Genomic DNA, 15,627 nt, shown 5'->3' with positions numbered 1-15,627 from the left:
ATGTATCATATTGAGAGGTATACTACTCCCGATTTATATATTTGACCAGATTCAGAAAGTTAGAGTATTTAGACAGTGCACAGTAGTTATTTTGAACTGGCCACTCCCTTCAAATGGGATTTGGTTATCAGTAGGTTGCATAGATTTTTATATTTCTATTTGTATGAATCTTCCCAACTTAAATCTTTTTTGCTGCCTCATACATTCAATTTTAATATGAATTTAAGAAGTGATAGTTGTTTGAGGTCCAAGAATATAAAATTTTAAGCTCAGGATATGAAATGGCAGAAATTTTATTTGAGTCTGTGTTTTATCTTATTAGCATACAGGGGTGCCTGGGTGGCTCAGTCAGTTGAATGTCAGATTCTTTATTTCCGCTCACGTCATGATCCCAGGGTCATCATGATCTGGGGGTTGTGGGCTCGAGCCCTGTGTCAGGTGTGGAGCCTGCTTAAGATTCTCTCACCCTCTGCCTCTTTCCCCTGATCACTCTCTCTGTCTTGAAAAAAAATCTTTTCAGCATACATAATTGAGACTAGGCAAATCCTGATACACACCACACACCTTTTCTACATTTTTTTATCCATATCCCAGCATCTATGGTAGAGTGTTCCCTATATATTTTATTCATTGTCATAATGTTTTAGTAGAATTCCCTTATGTAAGAAGGACTACTTTATTCATATTTTTTTTGAATTTTTATTTATTTAAATAATCTCTACACCCAACATCGGGCTTGAACTCATGACTGCGAGATCAAGAGTCCCATGCTCTTCTTACTGAGCCAGCCAGGTTCCCCAACAATTTTAAAATAAAAATTTAATTATTGAAAGCTGAGATTTTAGGATCCTGGTCATCAAGATTATATGGATTTTTATGGTTTCTATCACAGCTACTCCTGGATTTCCCAGATTCTATCATTTCTGAACCACCCCACATTACTTTCTTTATTTACTTCTTCAGCTTTTTCAGGGTAAGTGCTGCACCTGTGTGTGGGCAAAAGGGTTCTATACCTAGAACCAGATAATATTTTGCCCAATCTGTGCTCTTTGGTTACATTCCCTCTTGCTTTTTCTCCCTCACCTATTTACCTTTAGAATAAGACATTGGTTTTATAGACACACACACACACACACACACACCAAGAGCAAGACAGAGGCTGAGAGACCGCTAGGCTGGATTCAGGGTCCTTGCTGTATCATCCTATGGCACTTGGTACTTCCATTATCTTCTCTCTCAGAACACTCTACATACTTGTCTCCTCTCCACTTTGCAAGCTTTGGGTTCACAATGTGCATTAAGACACCAGTGCCTAGCAAGATACTGATGCATTATAGGCACTAACAATAAACACATAAAGAATCATTCAGGTGGAGAAAAATATTCTTTGAAAGAGGGAAAAAGTGTTTAGAGACCAATAGATAACAAAGAAATATTTTCAGGTTTTGAAAAGCTTGAGATACTTGACCAATTGCTAATTTCTAATTTTTTTCCAGCCTCTTTCCTAGTTATTACCTGAGCTGAGTGTATTATTTTCATATGTCAACAAAAAGGTAATGTAAACAATGAATCTATACGGTATATGCTTATTAAGAAAGCTAAAAAATTAAAATGAAGAACCCAGGCCATTTTTAAGTAAAAATGTGGCATTGGATTTTGTTATGTTCTTTAAGTATATGTTATTATTTGCAAAAAGATTATTTCTAGTATTTAAGTGATGAAAAGAAAATTAGTTTTAAGATACAAACCAAATATAAATGATATGTATATATGAATAATATATATATATTTTACAAATACATATGTTTTTGTATATATGATTTTACATTATGTGTGTCTAATATAAAATAGTACATATTTTAGAGGATCATTATGAGGATTAAGTCTAAAGTGCTTTGAATAATACCTGGAACATAAAAAACATAATTTTTTAATATTATGCTTATCAAGATTTAGAAATATTTTTGGGTTGAAGCAGTTGCTTTTGCTCTTTTCATTTCTACAGAAAATAAGAGAGAAAATATTCTGGTCATCAAAGCTAGTTAGCATATAGGGACAATTTGTGCTTTGGGAATCAGTGGACTGAAAGTGACATCTATATCAAGTCAAGCTAAGAAGATTATGCATCAGTGCTTACAGTCAAAAAGCCATCACCCTTCCTTCATTTCTTTGGACAGAGGAAAGTTCTGTCTGTGAGGTCACGCTCAAATAGGGCCTATGCCCCTAGTGGTTTTCCATCAGTTCCTCAGTTTCAGATTGCAGCTTTGCATCTCTTAGAAGTTAAACTCTTTTAGAAATTTTCATCTAAAATTAGTTTTCCAGAAGACTCGCCATAGTCTAATTTTCTTGATGTTTCTTGATGATATTTTTCTTGTCAAGCAATTGGGATAAACACAGGAATGCAGATATCTTATTACTTTAACAGGTGTCTCTATACACTCTAAACAATCACTGTCATTTCTGCATACACATTAGCATGTTTTTTTTTCCTACTGTATTTCACTTAATGAGGTGCTTGCTCAAAGTAAAGGCAATGAATGGTTACTCTATAAAATTTTTGTTTAAATGGAATAAATATGTTTGACTCTGTATTTTTATTTTATGGACTTAAACATATATTTTGTTGATGGTCTTCCCTCTTACTCTTTGAAAAAAATTGCATTCCTAGTATCTCCTCTCTATTTTTAATTACTCTTTCCTTTCTTAATTTTTACATTTCTAAAACACACCTGGACTTAACTTCCTATAAGTTATACAGTAATTTACAAGTTTTAAAGCTCTTTTAAGCTTTATTCTCCCAAAGACCATATGAGACCATCATGCCAGAGAATAATGCCCCTCACCCTTTTGTGAAAAATACTAAAAAATAGCTCAGTGACCTGACAGTGTTAAGCTTCCCAGTAAATAATATGCAATGATTTGGTGTTACATGATTGGTCTCCTAAATTTCATGCTACTGCATCATGCTACTTCCAATGCTTAAAAAGGTCATGTAATGAGATGATTCTGATCTAAAAGTAAAAATGTAAAAAAAAGTAATTTAAAAGCCTAGGTTTCAATAATTATTCTTGTCCTAGTTGATTTCTTTGTGTTAACAGGAGGAAGCAAGGTAAGAAGACTCAGCTTCTCCCAACTTGCCCTCGTGAGTTCTTTACATGCATCAACATTAACCATAGTCACTATAGGAAAAGTGGCCATTTCTCCAGTGTAGTGAGAGATAAAGGAAAAGAAGGTGAAAGAGGAGGTTAGAGGTTGTCTATTCATCCAGTTTTCTCATTCTGGTACCTTGGCAAGAATTTCCAGCAGGTATTTTCCTTCAGGGTATGCGTGGCCAGAGAAACCAAAATGTCCCCTTTTGCCCACTGATTGACTTCTGTTTGCCCATCCCACTTTTTCTTCACAGGAGAATCCGTTGACCCTTACTTCTTCCCCAGGATTAGTACTCTAGACAATAATGACTTTTCTTATTTTCTTCCAAGATCTAGTCAGAGAAGCAGAGTTCTATTAATAGATCAACTGCTTTATATTGTTTAGGAAACAAATTTTAGAAAAGAAAATTGAATTGGGTCATTATTCATGACCAACTCAAAATTTTCTCTGAGGCATTTATTCAAAGAGATATATTCAAATTCAAATTATAGTTAGAATAACTCTGTTACATTAATTATATAAGTAACACATTAATTGCATTGCCTTCATTAATAATTAACACATGCCAGATAAATCCAAGTCCCCTTTATCATGACTACAATCTCGGGCCTCTTCATCCTTCTCCAGAAGTAGCTATAGAAATAACATCTCTTGTGTATCTTTTTTTTTTGTCTTTTTCTTTCTCATATCTGAGTTGCACAATATGTGGAACTGCAGAAAATAGACTACTGTTTGGTTTTTGACATCAAAACAGTGTTTTGAAATTTGCTTGCCCCCCTCACACTCAATGATAAATCTTGAAAGATCTTTCTATACTAGAATATAAAGACCTACCTCATTCTTTTTATCTGTTATACTGTATTTCATAATATTGTATCTTCTCTATTGCCATTTAGGTTATTCCCAAATTTATTGGTACAAGTAAAGCCACAATAAGCATCCTTGAACATGACTCATTGAGTTCAGGTGCCAGTGTTTTCAAGGGTGTATATGGAAAATTAAAAATGGAGGATTATAGATAGGGTACCCATAGTCTTAATTATGCTAGAAATTGCTAAATTTTCCTGTAAATCACTATCACAAATAATACTAAATAAGCAGGGCACATTTTCCACAGTTTCAGTAGCATTTGTCCTACAGCTTCGCATTTTTGCCAGATCCATGAAGAATGGTTTCAGGTTAACTCTCCTTTTCCCAGGGTGGGATAATTGTAATTAAAAAATGATTAAAAATAATGTCATGTGATACCTTCAGCAAAAATCAAGTTGATACATTAATTTTTTTTCTTTATTTCTATTGTTTTACATTATACAGTTAGATGTCCTTGTTCAGACACTGCCTTAAGACTCTTTGGGCAGAACTCCCTCCTCTCATAACAGTAGGACTGTTAATTGGTTTTTGAATCTGATTACTTATGATACAAATGGGATCAATGGTAAAAGCACTAAGCACTTTATTTTATTTTCACAGTCCATTGCCAAGAAAAGCTGCTAAGTTCCCATAAAACCAGGAGATGGTCCATCCTCCTAAAAAGCAAACAAGTAAGCGAGCAAAAAAGAAAGAAAAAATCCTCGAAGCAGTTGTAACTGACAATTTGTTAAAGACACCATTCCTCAAGTCTGGGATTATGAGAAGAGTCAGAGCATATTCAGGCTTTCACTGCACTTTGTATTGTACACAACTATCTGTTTTTACTTAGGATCAAAGCTAGAGGTGAGCTTCAGGGCCTCAAGGCCTGGCTTGAACAATCAAATCAAGTTATTTTTAGCACTAGTTATTTTTAGCTTCAGTGGCTGTGCTGTGATGATGATAAGGAGGCCCAGTGGCCAAGAGATTCAGGATTTTTAACAGGAATCAAAAGGGAAACCCCAGGGGCGCCTGGGTGGCTCAGCTGGTTGAGCATCCGACTTCAGCTCAGGTCATGATCTCCCAGTCTGTGAGTTCGAGCCCTGCGTCAGGCTCTGTGCTGACAGCTCAGAGCCTGGAACCTGCTTTGGATTCTGTTTCTCCCTCTCTCTCTGCCCCTCCCCTGCTCATGCTCTGTCTCTCTCTGTCTCAAAAATAACTAAAAACATTAAAAAAATCTAGAAAAAAAGAGAAACCCCAATCTCAATAAATAGTGTTAGGGAAGAAGAATGTGCTAAACTCTTCATTATCCACAACAGTGCCAGTGTAGAGAAGTGAACTCTAAAGCGTGTTTAAGGTGTAAACATTCTAGTTACATGTTGTAGTATTTGTCATAGGTAAAAGAAAAATACATTTTATAAAGGCAAGTACTTTTCAGTTAAGGAAAGAGTGAATGTGGCAGCATAGTTTAATTATTATACCATACTAAAATAGACATCCAAGTTGTATATGAGCATTTCTGTCAAATACCCTATCCATATGGCTTTATATATAAATTGGAGTTACTAATATTTTACTGATAACTTCATAGGGCTGTGAGAGTCAGAAGAGAGCATATAAGTCATGTTAGGTAACCTCTAAACCACGATTATGGATTCCTTCATTTTTATCTATTCAACAAGTAGTTATTGAGTATATATTATGTCCCAGGAGTACACATACACAAACAAAATAATATCTATAATCAATTTGGGGAAAGGAATGTGTATTCTTAGCTATTATGACAGTCTGTAGCAAGAATTCTCATCCAAGAAGATACATGTAAGCCAATAGAAGAGACTAACAATAAAAGCAGGGCCAGAAGTGTGAGTTTAAGTTACTCAAGCTAGGGGCAAGGTGTTTAAGAGGGCAGAGATTAGTGGTACTTCATGTAGCAAAAAAGTATGTAAAATGTTTCAGGCAATACATTATCTGGGAAGTTCCTTGCACTTTTCTGTAGTTATTTTTATGCTAATTTCCAACTCTTGTATGGGAAAATGTATATATGATACAATTCAGGATATTTGCTTTAAAAGCTTTTGTTTTAGGAAATGAACTAATTTACTAGAATGGAGTAGTTTTTATTTGCATTATATGTTCCAGGGGTAGATAGAAGGCTTCTATAACCTTAATTCATATCCTGGTGTTACTTGGGAGTTTTATGTATATATGTGCATTTGTTCCATTTCTTTAAAACTAAAAACAAAACACTATTTAATACCTCCAGCCTGTATTCAGCAATGGCTGTATCTTTCAGCAGACTTAATTAGTTCCTTTGCCAAACAAAAATTTGAGGTATAATTTTGTAGGCATATTGAGTTAGTAATTCCAGTTGTATTCTTTTACTATGTTATATAAGCCATTTTGTTTTTAGGCTTAAAATTAATTTAAAAGTAATATTTTTCTGAGTATAAAATATTAATATTAGAGAACACTGATATCAGGCAGAAAAGTAGAACATTTTAAATGAAAAATCACATCATGCTACCATCCAGAGACAGACATTGCTAACATTTTGGAACATACATTTACAATCTTAATTCTTTTTGTCCTAAATATATAGGTCTATTTAAGCAAAACTGAAATTAGTTAGAATATGCATGAATGTATTTAGCTCTTTCTTATATCTATAATATTTCTAATTAATAAGTATTACTCAGAGCTATATTAATATTTGTAAAATGTTCAACAAATTTTATCTGAACGCAAAGCTTACTAAGAGATACCTATTGCTGAATATTTAAGTAGTTTCAACTTCTTGCTAATTTAAATAATGCTATCCTAAATCTGTATGTATATGAATGTATGTGTATTTATTCGATTTGTTCCTGGCGATTTCTAGAAATGTAATAGCTAGGTTAAAAGTAACAAGCATTCTTGATACATATTGCCAAATTGCCCTCCAGAAATAATGTAGAAATTTATGTTTCTGTCAGTGTTTTGTGTGTTTTCACATATTCCACAGGATTAGCCACTTATTTTAAAATTTCCTGCCATGATAGTCTTCAAAATGTATCCTTTGTTTAAATTTGAATTTCTTAGATTAAAATAAAGACTGAATTTTAATTTTTTTATGTAGAAATGCTATATATGATGTATAAAACTTTGAGTTTGGAAATAAGTATACACTGGTGAAACCATCACCATGGTCTATATAATTATCCTATCTATGACCTGTAAAAGTTTCCTCCCACCTTCTTATTTATTATTACTACAATATTTTGTTATAACACTTAAGGTTGACCCTCTTAGCAAACTTTTAAGTATATAACACATTGTTTTTAACTATAGGCCCTGTGCTCTACAATAGATCTCTAGGGCTTCATTTTGTAGAAATAAAAGTTTCTACTCATTTCTAATATCTCCCCATTTACCCCTATACCCCTATACCCAGCACCTGACAACCACCATTCCACTCTGCTTCTATGGTTTTACCATTTTAGATTCCTCATATAAGTGATATTTGTCTCCCTGTGTCTGACTTATTTCATTCACTTAGCATGATGTCCTCCAGGTATATCCATGTTGTTACAAATGGCTGAGTTTCCTTTTTATGGCTGAATAACATTCCATTATTGTATATATCAATTTTTCTTGTCCATTCATTTGTCAATGAACATTTAGTTGTTTCCACATCTTCACTATTGTGAATAGAGCTACAATGAACATGAGAGTGCTAATATTTCTTTGAAGTTCTGATTTCAGTTCTTTTGGACAAATGCTCAGATGTGGGGTTGCTAGATCATATGGTAGTTCCCTTTTAGTGTTTTCAGGAGCCTTTACACTGTTTTTCACAGTGTTTGCACCAATTTACATTCTCACCAACAATGACTAAGAATTTTAATTTCTCCACCTCTTTACCAACATTTACCTTTATTATTATTATTATTTTTATAATAGACACCCTAGTAGGTCTAAGGTAATATTGTGGGTTTTTATTTGCATTTTCCTGATGATTAGTGATGTTGAGTACGTTTTTGTATATCTGGTATTTGTACATTGTCTTTGGAAAAATGTCTATTCAGTTCCTTTGCTCATTTTTAAATTGAGTTATTCATTTTGCTATAGAGCTGTAAGTGTACCTTATGTATTTTGAATATTACAAATACATGATTTGTAAATATTTCCTTTCGTTCTCTAGGTTGTGTTTTAATTTTGTTGGTTGTTGTCTTTGCTGTGCAGAAACTTTCTAGTTTGATATAATCCCATTTTTCTATTTTTGTTTTTGTTGATTGTACTTTTTGAGGACATATTCAAGAAATCATTGCCAAGGCCAGTGTCAAAAAGCTCTACTTCTAGGTCTTTATGGTTTCAGGTCTTACATTTAAATCCTTAATCCATTTTGGAGTTGAATTTTGGTATGGTGTGAGATAGCCACTTTTCCTAGTCTCTTTTATTGAAGAGACTATCTTTTCTCCATTGTGTATTCTTGGCACTAGTCAAAGATTAGTTTCTTGAATATGTGTGATTGTATTTCTGGGCTCTCTATTTAGGTCCACTGGTCTATGTCTGCTTTCATGCCGGCACTATATTATTTTGATTACTATAGCTTTGTAATATATTTTGAAATCAGGGAATGTGATACTTCCAACTTGATTCATCTTTCTCAACATTGCTTTGCCCATGCAAGGTCTTTTGTGATTCCATTCGAATTTTAAGATTGTTTTGCTATTTCTGTAAAGTATACCATTGGAGTGTTGATGGGAATAGCATTGAATCTGTAGATCACTTTGAATAATATGGGCATTTTAAAAATAGTAATTTTCCCAATCCATAAATTAGGATGTATTTTTATATATTTTTGTAGAAAGGCTGATTTTTCCCTCTGCATTTATTTTTGCTTATATTTGTTCTATTGTGGCCTGTTTTCCCATTTTTCTTTCTACTATTCATAATATTCTTATTGACTTATATGAGCCTGTATAGATGGAAGCTGTTAACATTTTTGTATTTGAAGAAATAGTGTTCCTTTTTTTTTGGTATTATCAAATTAGGAAAGGAAGGAATATTTGACAAGTACTGCTGGTTAATTATTTTGGTAGCAGAGTGAAGAAGCTTGGAGTAGTTATTAATCTTTATACATTTTAAAAAGTCTACTTCAGGTAAATGTAAGAGAAAAAAAACCTGATGAAATAATTAAGAAATCCTAGGATAATATCTCTGATCTAAAATTAGTGAAAGCCAAGGTGTCTGTGTGGCTTAGTCAGTTAAGCATCAGACTCTTGGTTTCTGCTCAGGTCATGATCTCGTGATTCATGAATTCAGCATGGAGCCTAATTGGGATTCTCTCCTTTTCTCTCTGCCCCTTTCTTGCCTGTTGTCTCTCTCTCTCTCTCTCTCTCAAAATAAATAAATTAAAAAAATATATAAAATTTTTGAAAGCTCTTTTAAGTATCAAGGCAGTGAAAGAAATTTGTAAAGGGAAAAATTAGGATTTGACCACATTAAAAAAAATAGAACCTATAGGTGTGTAATAGTCTTTAAGAAAAGATTTCCAAGAGTAAATGACTTATTTTATTTATTTATTTATTTTTTAAAGTTTATTTATTTTGGGGAGAGAGACAGAGTGTGAATTGGGGAAGGGAAGAGAGAGACAGAGGCATAGAGTCTGAAGCAGGCTCCAGGCTCTGAGCTGTCAGCATGGAGCCCGACGCAAGGCCCAGACTCATGGACTGTGAGTTGATCATGACCTGAGCTGAAGTCAGAGGCTTAACCAACTGAGCCACCCAGCGCCCCGTAAATGACTTATTTTAAATTTAAAGTAATAATAATAATAATAATAATGGATGAAATCAAACAATATAGATACTCTCTTTTTTGTTGTTGTTGAAGTATAGTTGACACACTTTTCTATAATCAACATCTACTTTACTTTCATATTCTAAAATGTAGAACCATTTTCTAGTAAGATATGATTCATGTATGATTGGAATTTCATATATAATGATCCTTTTGAAGTATATTTTGTTTGTATTTTGGTGGTGTTTTATTAAAGAAATATGTTGCCTTTCTAATTGGCATGAGTGTACTTCCAGAGAGCCCTTCTGTTTAGCCTTTATCAGGCTGAAGTCCAGGTGGACGGTGCCTATCTTAGATTCCCCTCAAATGTCACTCTGGCCCAATGACTGATGACCACAGTCCCGAATTCTTTCATAGGCTCCAGGCTGGTGTTTGCAATTCCATATTAGAACACCATACCTGGATATCATCCCATAAAAGAGCATGTCCCAAACCTAAGGGATTATTCTCTCCCTTCAACTCACTCCTCCCTAGGTATCCCCTCTATTGGTTAATGCTAACATCGATCACCTAAATTCCTGTTCTTGGTGTCATGCTGAATTTCCCCTTCTCTACTATTCCAAAGATCTCATTATTTTCCAATAATTGTTTGTGATTCTACAAATCCCATTTCACTTTAGAAATACCCTTATTTTCTTCTTTCCTTCCCTTTTTAATGGTATTTCTCTAGTTTAGATTCTTCTCATTGATCACCTCACTCTTCCAAGAATTTGCTTATTGGTATTTTTATATCTTCTCACCCCCAAAAACTAGTTAGATGCTCAAAAAATATCCGTGAAGAGATCCTCTCTGTGTGTTCTGTAACATTAACAACTGTGAAAAGAACTTGAAGAAAATTTCCTGTTTGTAACATATAATTTAAACCTCTCCATATCCCTTCACACACTTTTTTTTTTTAATCTTGGAAATTCCAAGTGTTTCTCTAAGCAGAAGTGATTCTGCCAAGTAAGATACAGAGATAAAGTTATGATTGAGTGCTAGCCAATGGTTGTAGGTGAAGGACGGGAAGAGGGAAATTGAGGAGAGACTTAATGAGTATTCACTCATTTGTTCCACCTCCTGCTCAGCTTTTCCTCATTTTCCCACTCCTCTTCTTGGTCTTAATCTTAACTCTTTGCATCAAGGAGCATGGTGCCTTTACTCAGCACACTAACAAGGGATACATAAACAAGCTGAAATTTAACCAAAGATAGGTCAAACACAGGAATAAACCACTAAAATCAAGAAAATATTTTTTAATTCTAAATTATGTCTCCTTCTCTAGATTTGCCAGTCAAGTACTACACAAATACAACTTTCCCTAAGTCATGTTTTTCCCCCTTCCCTCTCTGCCAAAGTAATGACTGTTGTATTTTTAGGAAAACGAGATTACAATGATTTTTGATGTTTATTGTTGAGTAATTCTGGATTCATCATTGGAGTAAAATGTTGGGACAGATGTCTAATAAAAGCTAATGAAATCAGTGAATTTATCCCCTAAGGTGAATGGAATATTTAGTAATATTTTCTTTGATCTCAGTGCACCCACCATGATGTTACAGCAAACTCATCAGCAGAATAAAGAAGAGAGTATATATTTAATATACTATGCCTTTCAAATCATGTATTTTCTTAATTATAAAAATCTTTGATTTATAAATTTTTCATAATTATTCATAAACTAAATAACCAAGTTGATAGTTTGTCATATGGATGCAATTAAAGTGAAATGGCCCAACAATTATCATTCATTACTCTACACTTGAAAATTTTACCTATAAAATGGTGATCAGTTTGATAGAAATTTATTTGGGTAACAAAATTAACTATTTTATATGAGTTTCTGTGAAATTATGTATAAGATCTAAAGTCTAGTCTTCCATATGCACATATTTATTTGATTAAAAAAGTAAAGTAATTCTTCAGAATGTAACTTAGATTAATAGAAAGTAGTATTATTTAATTATTTTTGCTTAGCATATCTCAAAAGTGTATTTCTTTGGAGTAACCACATTGTGGAGTTTTGAGGAATTTTTGGCAATATAAATTATTTTAAGGGAAGGAGATCCTCCTTGCTTCTCCCTAATAACTGATATTCGGTGTGCTTTTAGAAGAACGGGGCTAAGCGGCCCCTTACTTTTGTTCTTTGAATCTTATGCTTTATTGCAATTGTAACAGTTTAATTTCCTCTGAGTCCTATAGTAAAACAAAAGTGAAGTGAAGTAAAAAGCATACAGAAGAAAAGATAGTCTTTCATTTCCTTCTTTATACATACAAAATTATGGGGACTCATTCAGAAGCCTGATGGAAAATTCAATATAAGAAGATTTTAAAGTAGAGAAAATATATATAATACTATAAATAACTACAACTTACTGAGAACCTGCTATGTGCCCAGCACCATACTAAATTCTCTCCTTGCTGATAGTGGGGAGCCTGCTTGAGATTTTCTCTCTTTCTCTCTGCCCCTTTCCCATTCATGCATGTGTACCCTCTCTCAAATAAACAAACTTAAAAACAAACAAACAAACAAAAAACCAAGATGGGTTGCTGCAGACTTGTGTTAAGTTGAAAAATATATTACTTAATGGCATTCAAATACAAAACTTAAAAACACAGTGCCAGCCAACATGGCATAGCTTCGGACCTCAGAATTTGATCTCAATACCACTACATTTCTATTTCTGATTGGTAGGATTTATTATGATATTCAAAAGATAAAAGATATTTAACAAATATTTGAATTGTGGTTGTATTTTAATATAAGAGTGCTTCAGGTAAATTGTAGTTAGGGAAGAATAACTACAAGTTAGCTTAAGTACTCTTATATTAATCTATTTTAAAATAGTTATTTTATGCCTACAGTGTCATGGGCTCTGTTCTAGATACTTGGGATACATCTGTGGCAAAATAGATGAAAATCTCTGTCCATATGGGGTTTACATTCTATCAAGGTAAAGAAATAAATATCAGAAATGATTTTCAAAAGTACCATGGAAAGAGAAAAGGAGATAGGCTAATGGTAAGTAGAAGATATTTGTAGTGATTGCAAATTTTTTATTGAAGTATAATTGACATACAATATACTGTTAGTTTCAGGTGTACATCATAGTGATTCAATATTTTTATATATTAAAAGATGACCCCCATGATAAGACTAGTTACCATCTCATTACAAAGTTATTACGATATTATTGGCTGTATTCCCTGTGCTAATATTATACCCCTATGACTTAGTTATTTTATAAGTGGAAGTCTGTACCTCTTAATTACCTTCACCTATCACTCCCCCTGCCCACCTTGTAACCAAAGTTTATTTCCTAGATCTATAGTGTGTTTCTGTTTTGTTGTTTTTGTTTTTAGATTCCACATGTAAGTGAAATCATGTGCCATTTTTCACTTAGCATACTACCCTGTAGGTTTATCCATATTGTTGCAAATGGAAAAAATTCAAATTTTTATGCTATGTAATATTCCATTATATGTACATGATATATATACATATATATATCAAATCTTATATATGTATACAAATATATATATATATACACCAAATATATATACAATATATGTGTGTATATATATATATATATATATATATATATATATATACACCAAATCTTTTTCCATTCATCTATCAATGGACACTTAGATTGCTTTCATATATCAGCTAGTGCAAATGATGCTGCAGTGAACATAGAGGTGCATATCTCCTTGCATTGGTGTTTTCATTTTCTTTGGATAAATATTCAGAAGGAGAATTGCTATTTTCAATCATATGGCATTTCTATTTTTAATTTTTTTGAGGAAGATCTATGCTGTTTTCTATAGTGGCTGCACTACTGTGCCTTCCCACCAACAGTGGGAGGGGCTCCCTTTTCTCCACATCCTCACCAACACTTACTATTTTTCATGTTTTTGATAATGGCCATTTCAGTGGGTGTGAGGTGATATCTCATTGTGGTTTTGATTTGCATTTCTCTGATGAGGAGTGATATTGAACATCTTTGCATGTGCCTATTAGCCATCTGTATATCTTCTTTGGGAAAAAGCCTATTTAAGTCCCCTGCCCATTTTTTATAAGGGTTGTTTGTTTTAGATATTAAGTTGTATAAGTTCTTATATTTTGGATATTAACCTCTTATTGGATGCATGACTTGCAAACATCTCCAAGTCAGTAGGTTGCCTTTTCAATGTGTTGGTTTCCTCACTGTATAAAAGCGTTTTAGTTTGTTGTAGTCTCATTGTTTATTTTAGCTTTTGTTGCTCTTGCCTGACAGGACTGTTCCAAAAACACAGTGCTAAGACCAATGTCAAAGAACTTACTGCCTATTTTTTTTGTATTCTAGTAGTTTTATGGTTTTAGCTTTCAAGTCTTTAATCTATTCTTGAATTTATTTTTTATATGGTGTAAGATAGAGGTCCAATTTCATTCTTTTGCATGTAGCTGTCCAGTTTTCCCAACACCATTTATTGAAGAGAATGTCTTTTGTTCATTGTATATTCTTGCCTGCTTTGTTGAACATCTATGCATGAGCTTAATTCTAGGCTATTCTATTCCATTGATATATGTGTCTGTTTTCATGCCAGTACCATAATGCTTGGTTACTATAGCCTTTTAGCATAGTTTGAAATCAGGGAGACCGGTACCTCCAACTTTGTTCTTTTTCAAGATTGCTTTGGCTACTTGAGATCTTTTGCAGTACCATCCAAGTTTTAGGATTTTTTTTCTAGTTCTGTGGAAAATATCATTGGTATTTTGACGGAGATTGCATTGGATTTGTTGGTTACAATTTTTTTTAAGTCTGTGTATTTTTGAGAGAGAGAAACAGAGTGCGAAGGGGAGAGGGGCAGAGAGAGAAGGAGACACAGACTCAGAAGCAGGGTCCAGGCTCTGAGCTGTCAGCACAGAGCCCAACACAGGGCTTGAACTCTGGGCGGTGAGATCATGACCTGAGCCAAAATTGGATGCTTAACTGACTGAAACACCCAGGCACCCTTGTTGTTACAATTTTTAATGGGTGATTGAGGAGAGCATATTGAAAAGTGGATTTAGGCCAATTCTTCAAAGTCATAGTGAGTTGTTTCGCAGACAGTTGGGAAATACATTATGTTTGAGGAAACAGCCACTTGGGAAGAGTTTGTGATTGTGTGAGGTCTGTTCTTATGACATGATTGAGGCCAGTGGCTAGAGTGCAATGAATGAGGGGTATGCTAAAAGGCTAAGGGCTTTATAAACTGTTTTAAGGATTTGTTTTTATCTTAGGAAATGGGAACTGTTGCATGGTTTTGCTCAAAGGAAATGATCTAAATTCTGTTTTACAAGGAGTATTCCATCTATGGTATTGAGGAGAAACTTTGTGAACAGAGGTGAAAGTATGAAGACAGGATTGGAAGCTATTTTAATAGCCCAGGCAAAAGACAATAACTCACAAAAGATTCTTTTGAGGTAACATGCAACACTCTCACTGAATTCTTGGTGGTGAAGTGTCAAAGTATTTCTAGGACAAGGTTGGTAGCTAGGATTTATAATTATTGAGAAATTTGACAAATCTAGAGTGGTAAATGACAGCAACATTGAGTTATCACCTGATGGCATGTGATTCAAAGCTCTTATATTATTAGGTTAGAGGAATCAAGAATGTTCTGAATGTTTTGAAAGTAGGAATGAGGACTAAGGAAGACAAGCATGTTGCCTTCAAACCCACTAGTACAAAGGCTGTGTGTGCTGGGGGTGGTAAGGGTTATTCTACTAGCTATAGGAAAGCAGAGTCCTTAGGAAGGAACATATTTCAGTTTCAGAAAGAATATAAA

Source organism: Leopardus geoffroyi, chromosome B1, assembly GCF_018350155.1.
Source record: "Leopardus geoffroyi isolate Oge1 chromosome B1, O.geoffroyi_Oge1_pat1.0, whole genome shotgun sequence".
Classification (NCBI taxonomy): domain Eukaryota; kingdom Metazoa; phylum Chordata; class Mammalia; order Carnivora; family Felidae; genus Leopardus; species Leopardus geoffroyi.
The sequence above is the reverse complement of the archived record's forward strand: the minus strand, read 5'-3'. Positions refer to the sequence as shown.